At 36.1% G+C, this 15737-nt stretch overlaps 1 protein-coding gene across 4 annotated transcripts in view; it reads left to right on the top strand.

Moving 5' to 3' along the window:
* Positions 1-450: 450 nt before the first annotated feature.
* Positions 451-15737, top strand: part of cib (thymosin beta cib) — a 77760-nt gene continuing 62473 nt past the window's right edge. For all 4 annotated transcript variants that reach the window (XM_085942072.1, XM_085942071.1, XM_085942069.1 and 1 more), the window contains exon 1: positions 451-557. The gene's annotated coding sequence lies outside the window, so the exon portion shown is untranslated. The remainder of the gene's footprint in view (positions 558-15737) is intronic.

Genomic DNA, 15737 nt, shown 5'->3' with positions numbered 1-15737 from the left:
ACTTTTTATCTTTAATTTTTAAAGTGTAGGTATACATATTATTTAAACGTACGGCAGACTATACTTTTGTGTAATGATTAATGAATGGCTGGTTGAATTAATACGTTTAGTAGTTATGTGCAATATTATGAATAGGAATGAGAAACTAATATTATGCAATAGTATTATGTACCCATACAATTATGAACAATCTTATTATGTACGCCAAATTAGTAATATTTTACACGAATGCTGTATCTATGCACAAGTAAAAATCACCAGTCATATATACACAGCACAAGTAAAATCTAGCGATAAAACCATATTCTCGCTTTAAATGAATTTTAATTCAAATCATCCTTTTTTATGCTCCAGCGATCCGACGCCATGTCCGCCCGCTCCCCGAGCCCGTGCTTGTGGCGGTTCGAACTTGAAACGAAACGTCCATTCGCCCAACTGTCAGTTTTGCTCAGTTCAGTTTCGAACCTGCTTGCGAGTAGTGCTTTCGTCTTTGTGCCGGCTTGTAAGACTCTGAACAGCTACTTTACTCACCAAAGGATTTAATCCACATAAAACCAGTAAGCTACACTTGTTATTCGTTATTTGCTTTCATTTTACTGTGCAAGTTCTGTTATGATAGCGTTATTTTTAATGATTCCGCGTGCCGGGAAGGAAGTACCTAATCCTTCTGCGTACATGTACTCAACCCTTGTCAGGGTCGCGCCCATGGCACGGGTGTGGGGATATTTGATCTGTCTGGGGCTCATTGCTCACTACCCTTCCTCTTCCGTATATTATTCTATTTTCAAAATCGATTAGAGATTCGAATAAAACCGAAGGATACGGATACGTCATACAAAATTCCTTACCGCGTAGTTTTCAAATTCACTTGTTTCAGTAGAAATTATCTACTTAAAACATTGTAATGTTGCATTTAAGTTATTCATGAGAAGGGAGTTATATTATCTTTCATCGAATTGAACGCATAGCGATGTAATTTACGTATAAATATCTCGCTTTTTATTGTGAGAATATTTCGCCGGTACACGCGACGTTTGCTTGGGAACTTACGTTTATTATCATTATCAAGTCATCATCACTATGTACCTATATCAGTACATCCATATTTATTAAAGAATTAATAATCATTCACAGTTCAAATATCTGAGACGTCTTATTTTATTGTCTATTGTAAATTTGAAAAACCAAAGATATTGGTGGCTAGACAATAGTTTTCTTCAATAATATCTTACAATAAATGATATATCTGACTACCTGTATTTATTTTCTAATATTAAACCTCAAAAACCTGCACTATTAATTAATTTATTATGTTGGTATAATACGTATATTATTGGCAATTACAATAATACTTAATCTTCTTTATTGTTTTCAAAGGTTGTCTAAATGCTAGCTTTCCGCTACAAGTAAAACTTGACCAACAAATTATTACTAATAATGATATTAAAATAATTGGTAAATCAATTTATGAAACTTAATTCTTTAAAATGGCATCGTAGCTTTACGTACACATGCTTATAGATGGAGATCGTATGTACCTACTGTACCTACTATGTGGATGGATATTGGTGTATGCCAGTGGCGTAGTGACAATTAATTAATAACATTGCGTCGTACCTACGCTGTTTAATTTTTATCTTGACCCTCATAATGTACCTACACTTTAACTTTTCTACAACAGTTTTGGGCTCACCACGAGGTCCTCCAAATTTTTTACGTCCAAGTGTATAATAGGTACCTCTACTACGAACAAAGTAATCGATTTTTATTCCAAGTTAAAAATAAAACAATACCATTTTCGTGAGAAAATAAAAACCTACCTATGCAAGTATTGACTTATTGATAGTAAGTACCTATGTGAAGAATAAAAAAAGTCATCTCACACAGGAATGTGGTTGAATAATGACAGTCATATTGAAAATCCGAGTTCACGCCTTTAAAGTTTCCATCATTGTTGTCACGTGCTGCTAACTTGGCTGTAGGTGTGCACAATACAAAATGCATTTTTATGTATTTGAGAAATGTACTTGCATAAAAATAATTTACTTTACAAATTCAGGTGATTATTGAAAATTTTCGTCTTTTGTATAACGTGCGTATTTATTGAGGTATAAGCTGTGTTCTGGAGTGGGCGCAGTCTTCGGTTTAAAGTCCCGGGGCGGCTGACCCGCCGCAGACTGTCTCGCTACGCCACTGGCGTCTGCAGCGGTACATTGGTGCATTTTATTGAATAGGTAGGTACATTGAATACGAAATATATTTTTGGACAATAGTGTGGGTGTTACAGGTTACGAATTGTTAAAAAATCGTGGGACAGGCGGGTTCAATAAAGATTTCTTTCTTCTTTACTTTAAGCATCCAATTAATATAAAATATAATATTAACTTGTTGATTTTTTTGATGTGGTTGGGCCAATAGGTACATATCTAAGTACTTTCTGTAATATTTAGATATTGATGAAATTATTATAGGTACCTTGGTACCTATTAGCCGTAGATTTTGCATGAAATTTTCCGCACTGGATAAAAATTCTGGATAAAGAGATTTTACGAAAATGTTTTCTGTTTGTAGAGTCAATTTATTAGTTTTATCACTATAGTGATCCACGATGACAGCGGTTTGAATCCTGGGTCTGGCAAATACTCATATTTTTCAATTTGTGTTTGGAGTCGAGAGTATGGATCTAATAGGTTGAGTAACTAATAGGTATACATTTCTCGTAAACACAAAAATCTGTTAACACAAAGGTAAAATGCCACTTTTAAGCTGATTTATAATGCTGCTCCGTTTAATTTTAATTCCAAATTGCCTATTCACCTATTTTATTATTAATTTTTCACTAAGCAAATACACGAAACACCTTTAAATTGACATGCACACTCATCTACTGATAATTAGAGAATTGTCATGAAATCTAATCTCAAACAGTGATGGTTTTATGTACATGGATGTATGTGGTGCTGACAGTTTTGGAGGCACCCCATGTGAAAATTTTGATTGTGCGATAAACTGCCATTACAATTCGTATTACAATGGGCATTACAATAAAACAATTATAGTTATAGCAAACTCTTCTGCTTAATTGAAAACCGTCACCGTTCTGAAAAGTTGTAATATTTGCTTTCGTTCCTGTATTTGCCGCCCTTTATAATGTGCCGCCTGTATGTATCGCACGACTTGCCTACCCCACGGGAAGTCACTGACTAGGCTTATAACGAGAAGGTGACATCGTATGTGATAGCAATGCTAGTAACAATGAATTTATTCCATTTTTATTTCTTATCAGGAGAATAGTTTTAACATCCTGTTGGTTAAATAAAGCGAGTTACCATGTACCTATGGCATATTAGCTATCGTAGGCATTGATACATACACTGTTTGTGTGAATTGAAATAAAGTGTTATTTTCCTCTCTTTTAATATATTTTTTTACTGTTAAAAAATGAGCGCTGAAGCTATGTTTTCCTACGTTGAATTAAGATGCCCACGCGCACTCAAGTCATTCAACGTAGGTACTGTTTTAAAACAGTAGCTTTGGATTAATTTATTTATATACCTTCTATGTTGTAAACCTCATAAATCCAAGACAGTGAACACCGTTTAATCTTAGTAAGTATGTGTTAAACAGAATTATTCGAAATTTAAAAAATGAAAACAAACTCTATACAAAATAACGATTATTGGTAGGTAGGTACTGATTTAAAATGTTTGCAAAATTTTCCACAGTATAGACACGGTTCAGTTTGGCGGTTTTAGTGTATTGGTTTGTAGTATAGTCTATGGATGCAAGAACCTTACACAGGCAGTGAAGTCCTTAACTAAAGTGCCGCCCTTAGGCAACCTTAGAATGCCACCCCTTTTTATTTTTAGTCTCAAATTGTATACAATTTTTTTCGGTGCATACCTACCAATTTTAATATTATCTTAAACTGACAAATGCAACAAAAATCTGGTTTTTCCTTCACCACCCGCCACGTCTCCACACCCGTTATGCAGGTGTATACCGTGGCGCGACGAACGTTAGGCGCCCTTCAAAGTTATGCCGATAGTGCCCCAAGAGCAACTTTCCAAGACCTTGGTTCGCGTGCACTATAGTGTGCGTGATCCTACTTCGATATTTATGATGTATTGCGGTTAATTCTCGATAAGAAAAGACCTTCCCGTTCGACGTAAATGTCGCAAACTTTTCTATGAAACCTACTACTTCACATTGGTGTCTCCAAAGCTGTCAGCGTAACAGACTCCACGTACCTAAAACCAGCAGTATTTGAGAGTAGGTTTCGTATACCTATGTCAATTTAAGATTTTTGATATCTGTTTAAGATAGCCTAAACTAAATAATAGAATAGGAAAGTAAGTAGGTCTTCAGACAATTTAAAACTAAAAAAAAAAAAAAAAAACGATGGCCTTCTAAGTCTGCTTGAGGGCGACACTTTGTCTAGGGACGTCACTGCACCTATAAAAGATGATTCAATTCTTGAATATATTTGTAAAGTATGAGGTTAGGTTAGGTTAGGTTAGTTATGAAGTCCAGGGATGGCGGCTGGAGTGACGGGCTAAGGAATGGTGAATTGTGCCAGTACCTGGGTTTGGAAAAACAGCAGCAACACAAAATGAATCTGGGTTCACAAGACTGTGATGACTCGCAAAATATAAAGGTGATACATCAGTGAAACGGCAAATAATTTTCAATTATAGGCGCGACGAAATTTTGGACTCGCTGCCATTCGGAGAGAGAACGTCGAGCTGGAAACACGTCAATTTGTTTCGTGATGGCGACGGGCGTATTAATTCTTAAATCGTGTAAAGATGACTAAAAACGTCACCCATTTACTTTAAAAAGAAAACATGTCAATGCATATATTATTATTGTTACTGATAGAACACGTTAAAGTGCCCACCACCACCCGTCATATATGCACAACCGTGGATATGCACGGCCGCTTTCTATGACGCTTTAAACGTGTCTGAAAGAAGTGATTTTAAGTGCTCATTCCGTCCCGAGACGGAGCCGCACGGGACTGATGCTGCAACCATGCACCGTACTGCTTAAAGAAGAAAGTTAAAGAAAATTTTTGTTTTTTGGACTGGCTCTGCTGTCCGCTGACGTTAAGCGCCTTGTGTACCCGCACACTGAGTGTCACGAATTGAAATGGATGAGTCTACAGAAGAGTCGGGACTATCCCGCTCCCCATACGACGCTGCAAATTTCTCAAATGCCGCAAAGTTGGCCTCGGTTGCTACCAGATCTCCATGACCAATTGGATAAACAGAACATTAAATGGACACATGTTGGATTTATATGACAAATTATATTTCGTTTGACATGCGTCATTTGCACCCGCGACCCGCAATCCGCGCATCGCCTAGCCACGATCTTTTTAGACCGTGCCTCAAGTGAGGTATAGCCTTAAGTAGTTAGAAATTGATTTATATCAAAATTAAAATAATAAATTATGACGTACCAACGACGGGACGTTAACCTTCCATGTATACTGTAGATATATTATCTAAAGATTAATGAATATGAGTACGCCTCTGTTGCTAGTCATACTTACTCATATTATCTGTACCCTACACTCTCCGGAATGTCGTTTTTTATAAACATTTACAGCTGGTAGTAGCATGGCTTGATACACGCCAAGAGTCAAGTCGGATTTCTAGGCGACGTAGGCCTATCGTTTTACGGGATTTTGGCCTTCGGAATTTCGGCTTTCGGGGTTTCGATCCGAACCCCCTTGTGCCCTAAAAATGTCAATGTGATTTTAAAATACATTGATTGCACTGCTACTGAAAGAAAATTAAAGTACGCTCATTATACAATGTTATACAACGTTTATTGCTAATTTTTGGCAATTTATAAGCAATGTGAAGTGGTCGTAATTTTAGCGGGTTTGTATTAAGGTGACGCATCAGTGAAACGCCAAATAATGTTCAACTGTACGCGCGACGAAAATTTGTACTTGCTTCGCATTCATTGAGAGAACGTGGAGTTGGACGCACGTCACTTTGATGCGTGATGGCGACGGGCCAATTAATTCTAAAATCGTGTAAAGATGACTAAAAACTTTACCCATTTACTTTAAAAAGCAAACATGTCAATGAATATATTATTATTGATACTAATAGAATAATAAACAGAACATAAAATGGACGTATGTTGGATTTATATGAGAAATAATATTTCGTTTGACAGGCGTCATTTTCACCCGCGACCCGCAATCCGCACATCGCCTAGCAACGATCTTTTTAGACCGTGCCTCAACTAATGCATGGCCTTAAGGCCCGTATATCGTATACGTACATAAATGGTAGTTCTCATAGCGTGTGTTGTTTGTTGCCATAAATTGATACAAAATGAAAAACGCTTTAAATCCCACGATTCCGACGAACGATTGAAAATTCATATTTTGATGTTCCATGTGTTCACTACACGATTCGAGTGTCTTGAAGGTGGTGGTGTAATTTCCCCCTTTTTACAGATTAGTTTCGGTCTAGCCGGAATGACGTAAAGATATTTTGTTTCGGTGTTCCGTCTTCTAAATGTTTACTAATGCGAAAATATTCTAATTGCAGTCCTAAACGTGCTAGACGATTTTTTTTCGATTACGTCTAAATGGAGGAATATGGATATTGTCGACTTTGAAACTAACAGCCTCGAATACAATAAAAGTCTTTAAACATCTATCTACATGCATCTGTTGAAAATTAAGGCCGCAGGCGAAAAAACTAAATTCTGCAAAGTATACTGTCAGAAAATTGTATTTTTATCTGATATTTCTCTATCTGCCGCCCATAGGCAGTGCATGGCGTTAATATTTTTATGAGGAACATCTAATAAAAAACAAAATCTCTTCGGTGAAGGCCGAAGTTGAATAAAAATTTAAATCACTTAAAAAATCTTTGTAACGAAATAACACAGAATCTCATTATTGGTTGTAGAATTAGCCGTTTACGACATGTTATTTCTAAATATATTAACGTAATTCCTATTTTCCTAATAATTTTCGAATCAGAACATTAGTTTCAATTTTTCCACGAGGCGGAGCGGTAGTCACGAGATATGTCACGACCCGGAGTCTGGTCCGGTCCGCACCGATACATTTCGATCTCTGTATGGGACATGGTTTCTTTATCATTTCAAATGCGCGGGGTGATGTTACTGATACATCTTGCCGTGGCACTTTTCTCACAAACTTCGCGTTCGGCGCTTTAGTTGTCATTGACATCTCGTGGTGCAGTGCGCAAGGCGCTTGTCTTCCATCACAGAGTTCTGGGTTCGATTCCCAGTCAAAACATATTTACGGTAATCTAATATTATGTAAATTCCTCAAGCCTGGGATTTTTACCACTATTATTGGGCTTCACGGCATGTTGTGGTGTTTAATAAAGAAACAAATATATATAAAAAATAAATGTAACTACAATAACAAAAAGTGTTGACCAGATGGCCCGAAAATTCAATACTTTGTTTATATATTATTATATGCGATTTTATTTAAAATTGTCTTTTGAATGGTTGAACATAATAAATTGATGTTAGGTGTTCAACAACATTTTAATGGGCCCCACGTTTGCTAATTCTGGCCCTGGCTCTAGTCAAGTGGTAAATATGCAAATACGACTGGCGATCAGTACATCGCTGAATTTTCACTTGTGTGAATATCAGGGTCCATTATAAAAAAAATATCGAATATAATTCCTACTGATCTGTGTAAAACTAAATTCACTTTTCGAAGTACGATGTTTTTGGAATGCGAATAGTTTTATTTATTTTCGTGTGGCTATTCAGAGTTCATTTATAAATATTTTTGCTGTGTACCTACTACTTACGTGATGTTAACGTACGTATTACTCTGACGTGCGCGGGATGTATAGGTATACGTTTTATTAACATAGATTAAATTTAATGCATGTTGATAATTTATAATATTCTAGTAAAATAGGTATAAAACTTGGCTGCACGACAGAATATTTCTTTGTAAATAATGAATCATGCGATAATGTTGATAAGAAAGCCGCAAATGTTACCACCACTAATCAATGGCGGATTCTTAAAGCGAGGAATGCTTCATTGTCCACGCTCGTTTCCTGATTACGGGACAATGTGTATTTTACTCACGTACAAGTCCATTTCAAATCAAAATAAGTAGGCATGCACATAAAATATGTACGTTAGTATTTAGGTAGATGATTGTACCTGCGTATTATTCTACTTCTGTTATTGAGTAAGTTCAGCGCTCGAAATGGAAAAGTTTACGAACCGGAGCGCTCGACAAATTTTCTGAAGATATTTACATAGTCATCAAATCGTATGTGTATGTTATAAAAATAAGTGTATGATTTTCTATTCTTTGGCCTATCTAGCTCAGATGGTCAACATATTTTTTCCACGAGACGGAGCGATAATTTTACAAATTTCACGAGCCGGAACGGCGCTCCGGTGCGTTCCGTTCCATTTCGAGCCCTGAGTAAGTAATAATTCGATTACAATGTCCCTAGCTTCCCACAATGATTTAATATAAGTAAACACATCCTAATTGACGATATAACATGACATCAAGTAAATATAAATAAAATTATCAGTTCAACGAAATAACAGTTGCTTTAACCAAATCAGATAGCTTATTCATATTTACATTATTATCATGTAAGTTTCAGTACTGTCACCTCACATGAATCAGATACTTCACAGGAAACGTATAGGTACATCTACCTTGCTACCCATGTGGACCATGGTTTTGAAGCAGGACTCGGTATGTTATTTTATAACGGACAGGTCATAAAGCACAAGAAACACAATGCGCGGCCAGTGTCCTCAAATATGACCAATATTGAATGCGTGTTTTATTTACGTGACAAACTTTAATGCATAATATTATGAGACAGGCGTAAAATTCTTTGACACGTTTTTAACTTCAGTTAACCCAAATTTCTCCACACTTAAACAGCCTGACCCAGAAGGCAACCCACTTCCCTTTATTTTTATGTTCCCCGTGGACGACTTTGCTATTTTTCTTGTCATTTGTCATATAACAGATTATTAATATAGATACGGTGTTAGGTTCCCCATCTCCACTTGTTACGTATATATGTACTGCCGTGGATAAATAATTATATATAAAAAATGTAAAGGCCAGTTGCCATTCACCAGGGTTTTGAAGCCGGGTTATCTTCATTATTTTATGACTTTCGATTGGTCCAAAGAACACAAAGCGCGACGGCTATACTTTAATATTGAATGCACGTTTCGTTTACGTGACAATACATATTTTGATAATTGAAAATAACAAATTCTTTGACACATGTTTAAGTTCAGGCCATATTTATCCCACTCGAGATCCGCACCTACCCTGGTCACTGTTATTATTTTGTTATTCTTTATAATTCAAATCGTCGATAGGTTAGTTGATCACACTCAATATGACGATAAATCTGTAATATCATCAATTGTATTTAGGAACTGTATGATTAGTGAAAATCTGCAACTCCTTTTCAGAACCTGACCCCCCTCCCTTGTGTGGGCGCCTAATCCCCTTTGACCTTTCCAATTCATAGCATTTTGATGGCAAGTATTTCTGCCGAACGTAATAAATTCGCCAGCCTAGCAGCTTTTGGGGCCCTGTGGCAAATTGTTTTTCAAGTTATGTAACAAAAATGGCAAATAAGTGGACAACATCCCCACAAGTCAGCATTTTGCAACGCGTTAAATGAGTTTAGGGAAGCCTGGATACGAAATGAAGAACAGTTTAATCGCCATAATTTTTCTGGGTTTTACATACTGACATTTTTCACGCGGGTGCCTCCTATATAATATGTAGGATAAACACCCACTACACGTAGGTTACATGAGAATTGTACGTAAAACATTTCACCGTGGCACAGTTCGTCGTGAGCTTTCTATCGGAAAGAGATGATCTACGAGATACGGTCTCCAATTTTATTAAATTCAATATGTACGTTAATTCAATTTTCATAGCCAATTTTGGCAAAATTCATGAATTCATCAATGAAAACCTAACCTAACATAACAAATAATCCAGTATATCGGATATTTTGAAAATTTGTTTGCTGTTCGCTTCCTGAAAAGTAAACGGACAAGCAGCGCTCGAAATGGACCGGAACGCACCGGAGCGCAGCTCCTGTTCGTGAATTCCTCGAGATTATCGCTCCGTCTCGTGGAAAAATGAAAAATTGCATCATTTACATATTTAAATATAATTTTTAAAGTTTATACGAAACTGAAAACTTAACTCAATTTCCATCAACCTTGCCGACAACATTATGCCCAAATCTTGCATGCCACAAAACTGTCCCAGCAAACCGTCTAATATTGGCAGGTATATAACAAAAAATCTACTAAGTACATACACTGTTTTTTATATAATCTTACATAAATATTTTAATATTTTCGGAAAATTATTGAGCGCTCCGGTTCGTAAAATTGCCCATTTCGAACGCTGCGGACAAGAACCGTGTTTTATTGAAACATGAATTTTATACAGTCATATATTTCCGATATTTCACGGTGAAGTGTAATACGGCGAACTGCATACGTACAAGTGTTCGGACACGCTATACGTAAGTACATCCCTGTTTGAAATTATTGGTGTTATTTTATAAGATGGCTACATTGAAACACGTATTGCTAAATATGTTACCAGTTACAATAAAAGTTTCTTTGGATTACATTGACGTTTAAAATGTCAAACGGTAATACAACAATTTTCTCATTATATGCGAGATAAAAATCACGAACTATTCGTGTTTTATTAATCTGACTACGTTATTGTATATAGTTAGTTTAACACGATTTGTGAACATATTTAACATGGGTAGACATCTAGAACATTTTCAATTCCGTGTCATATGCATTCATCTTGGTGCAGTCCACTGAACTGAAACCAACCAATTATTTGAAGTAATTCCATATAAATTTAAAAATTTTCGAGAAAGTAAACGAATGCATTTAATTTGGAGACCCCATTACGAATTTAGTAAGTGCCACTAAGTGTACTTATGTACAAGTTTTTAGATATTACGAAGTTAGCACCTTTTGGGAGGAAAACCGATGATACCTTGATGACACCTATTATAATAGAAACCATAGATATTCTTGTGTTTGACGCGAACGTACACAGCATGTCGCCTCGGTATATTGGAATAAAAAAACGTAGCATAATTTCGTATCGACGAGGCTCACACCAGCTGCCAATTATTAATGCAAAACAAATTTGATATATCCGGCTATTTCATCCGTTATAATTAACTATAAATAATATAACAGGTAAGTAACAATGTCAATTGAATAATGTACAATGTACATCATACCTATATATTATACAAACGTCATATCGACTCAGTCAGTGGTGCTGACTAGGGTTTGCGATCCCGGGATTCCGATAATATTTTTGATTCCGAAATATCGGGATTGAAATTATTCGAATTTGTATTTGTTTGTATGATAAATACATTCTAAATAATATTTATGTTGCATAATATAGATAGATTAACATCGCTGAAGAATGTTCCGGTTTGACGTAGTGTCAATGTTTTATATAAGTCTTCCAAACTCCTGAAAATTAAAATTGGTTTGTTATGGGTCCTTTTCTGTTTGCTCCACTTTCATAATATGTTATTTTTGAATTCCATCTATATATTATCTGAACGTTTTATTCAGCATCTTTGCATGCTGGTGTCAATTAAAGAATTTAAGTGTTTAAAAAAAAACAGGTAGGTACCTACCTACACTATTGATCTCTTAACTTTAATGAAATTAAACATTATAATACTTCGTACTTATATTATGGTGCCACCGTCGTAATAGTTTGACCTAAACATGACAGGTTATTTTTTTTTATAAATTCCAAAGTTTGCGGCCGATTCTTCACGAAGGGGTTAGAGAAAAATCGATTATCTTGGACTGCCGGCTTTGTCTCAGCTACATAACTACAAACTTATCTGGAGAATGGTCAAAAATGGAACTACGAACTACCATAGGACGCCATATTGAAAAACGTCATTCGAATATCAGATTTTGCCAGTTACGAGTCGTGATTGGGTGGTTTTCGGCAGTGGCTCCCACATCTCATTCTCCAGATAAGTTTGTAGGTCTGTACCGGGTCGGACCCCTGTAAAATAAGTTCTCTGCTTTGCCAAGTTCTCGTTCATGTGAATTAAAATAGTTGATGGATTTATTCCCATGATGGCCGAGCAGAATCATCGGGTCAATGTATTCAATGTGTGTTTGAACCCAGAGTATGGATTCAGATAGAAATACATAGTGTCTTAATCGATGGTCCGCGAAGATTTTATATGAATGAAATCATTTCGTTTTTGATCAGGCCTTGGTAATATCACTGGTTTTTGTATAAGCCCGGGATTGAAAAAAACACCATGCCGGGATCGTAGTCCCTAGTGCTTGCAGCTTTTATTCAGGCCATTTTGTTATCGATGGGTTCCCGTTATAGTGATTTTTCTCGCAGTCATGGCGTAATACGGTTTCGATGTAGCTCTTTTATCCATCAATGCATTCCGTATTTTATTAAAACAGCAGTTATGTGGATCGAATTATTAAGTAAAGCAATGTGCTAAAATGTAACTGTCTTTTGTTTCTTTCGCAAACCTCTTGCAAAAGCGTTCTCAAGAAAGAATTTCATATATTGCGGTCACGGAACAGATTGATAAAATATAGAATTATAACTATACCCCCCAATACACTACATTTTGAAGCAGGGTTTTGAATGTACAATTTTTAAATATATTGGTTAAATTTAAACCCATCGCCTCTATTTACTTACTGAAATGAAAAGCCGTTTGTTTTTCCTGATAATAATTATCATTATTGTGAAGTTTTCACTTGGCAAAAAATAATTATTGTTTGTAGACATTCATGTATAGGTACAAGTTGTTTCTTATCAGCTCTTGTTTCAGTGGTTAGCGTAGCTTTACCAAGTCAACCTCCTTAGCGATTAGAAGTAAAACCACATTGGCCATTATTAGTTTGACTATTATGCTCGTTTATAGATCTATTCTTGCGACCAGGTTCACTACAAGTCACCACGATTCACTTGTATGCTTTCCATTCAATTAGAGTTAGACCAAATAAACAATTGCATTATTATTCAAATCAAAGCAATGGCAGACAACCAGGCGCGCACACAGCACAATGGGGAGGGGGTGTTATTTCTAAATATGTAAATATCCATCATAATTAATTACTTATTGATTTTTAAGACGGTGGGAGTTAATAACATCTAGCAGGTGTCACTGGGTTTCCCATTAGCACCGCCTATTACTTATAGTTTCTCGTTGCTTTAACCGCGGATCTCTCACTTTTTCTGGTACATTCCCCATACCCAGATACTTCTTTCAGTCCAGCTAATAACACCTGGCCTGGAGATATAACTACCTACGGGTTATTGCGAGCACTCAGCAGTGGCAGTGTCCGTTTGTGTCGTCCGTGCTATTTTTACTTTTAGGCCTGCCGCATCAGAATTTTAGAGCGAAAATTGGATGCCACAGATGGTTCCACCAATTCATGGGTGCAACGAGTCTTCCACTGACAGACCTTGTGTGTCGTAGAAGTAGAGTAGGGCCAATTCTTTGAAAAGGCTGTTAGAAGCTGCAAAATTATCTGGGTTACGATCTTCAGTCATGATGTCCTCACGAACACAAAGAAGAAATATTATATTCAATTAATTTGTACTTTTTCTGCTCCTGGGGGAGTCAAGTCTTCTGGACTCGAGCGCCTACTTGTGTGCGCTCCTGAAACCAACATATTAATATTACGAGATAAGCAGTTGAGATGTGCTATATTAGAGATATTATCGTTTTGAAACCAAAGTTTTAACCATTGCGAGAGATATTAATGCTGGCTATATGCTTGAGATTTGAATTAACCTGCTTTATTTAATATAATGTATACATACTTCGTATTTTTCTACAGAAAGAAGACTATTTGCTTCAAATTGACTTATTATTTTAATTCATAGTTTAAACGGGTTGAAATACACGTTTAATTAATTTGATTAAATATCTATCAATGATTGATTTAACAGACTAGTTTCACGTCATACTCGTATGTCATCCCTTGTTTGATGACTCTGGAACGGAATGACAGTCGTAGTGAATATGGGGCAGTGACGTACCGTGGGGGTAAGCAGATTGAGCGTCGCTTGGGGGCGGCAGTTACTCGGAAGAGCGGAAAATCGAGGAGAACCATTAGGCATAAATAGAAATGTCTAGCTAAACTTAGTAATAACAGAAAAAAATATCTTTTCATTCAAAACATCAGCCCACTGGTTAGAAACAAAATATATTAATTAACATAAACGGTTTAAATGGACTGTATTTTTTTACCGGGTTAGCGATGTCTAGTTTACTTCCGTTTACTTTGGACGTCACGTCCTTGGTGACCAGAAATGTCACGTGCAGATTTACGAATTATATGTAGGTACTTACTTGCCTAATTTAAAATTTCTCCAAATATTTTTGCTAGTTATGTTAGTTCGTGAGTTTTGGAAGTTATCGGGTGTATTTTAAAAAATATCTGAAACCGTGTACTCCCAATGTTGTCTATTGAAGCAGATATGTCATTTAAATTAGATTTGGATGACATAGTTACTGACTTTGCAACAAAAAAGGCCAGGAAAGTTTTTTTTTTATTTTAATGGTTGAGTATTGCGACTATTAATTAATATCTAGTGTATTAATGATTAAAAGTAAGGTATTGGAGTCACGAAAGAATGATAAAAAATACTGTATCAAAAATGAGGCGGCATTTTGGCGTTGCTTCAGGGCGGCATTTTGTCTAGGGACGTCACTGATATCAGGGATTGATAATCGAAATACCTATGCACTGAAAAATATTCACTTACTGCGGAAAGGTTACCACATTCAATTCGAAACTCGAGATAATTTAGTGCCGAATTAAGTGTAAGTCGTATTACGTAAAAAAAAAAAAACAAATATTTTTCAAAAATTTAATAACAATATTTTGATAATAACATTGTTGTCGCATCAGGATTGATTTCTCTCGAGTTGTTTGCTTGTACGTATGTAGTATTATAGATAGACTACTGTGTGTAAACTCAGATTAGAGCTAATAATGTTTTCGATAGATGAGTGTATAACCGGTCAACCTCTGGCAATATTATTCAATATAAAATTATTCAACGATGACACCATCATTCATCTTCAATTACGTTCTCAAACGTACAATATTGATGAACGGTGCATCATGTCACGGCTGAAAATCAAAAAATTAGAAAGAATATAATTCGGTGTTTAAAAAAACTCACATCGGCCTTGGGTCTTTAGATTAATAATAAGGTTGTGGAAATACTACCACATGGTTCGCGCACCATAATGCGCGATGCCCATGCCCCAAATTGGCTCAGTCAGTCAGCTCGCAGCATGGTTGACGTATGATTTTATTGTATCCAAGAGATCTCGCACGATTCTTTATAAAGCATGACCCTATTTACCCGTAAAAGGAGAGACAACAGTCGCGAGCAACTACGCGAGATTTGTAGGCAGAAAGTTTAATATTCTTGTGTTATGATGAATGTCCCGTGGTATTTAATATTATGACGTATTCAGTGACCATTTTTAGTATAAATATAATTACCTACTGGTGAAAGAAATAATATTCGGTACAAGTCCGAAGTCAGACTATTCTAACTTACATATGATTTTTTTAGAAGGGAGTTCTTTGAAACGACCTACTTCAATTAT

This window comes from Rhyacophila brunnea, unplaced genomic scaffold (assembly GCF_057557595.1).
Source record: "Rhyacophila brunnea isolate RB1 unplaced genomic scaffold, BYU_Rbru_1.0 scaffold_14, whole genome shotgun sequence".
NCBI classification, from domain to species: Eukaryota; Metazoa; Arthropoda; class Insecta; order Trichoptera; family Rhyacophilidae; genus Rhyacophila; species Rhyacophila brunnea.
This window is presented reverse-complemented; position numbering and strand designations above follow the sequence as displayed.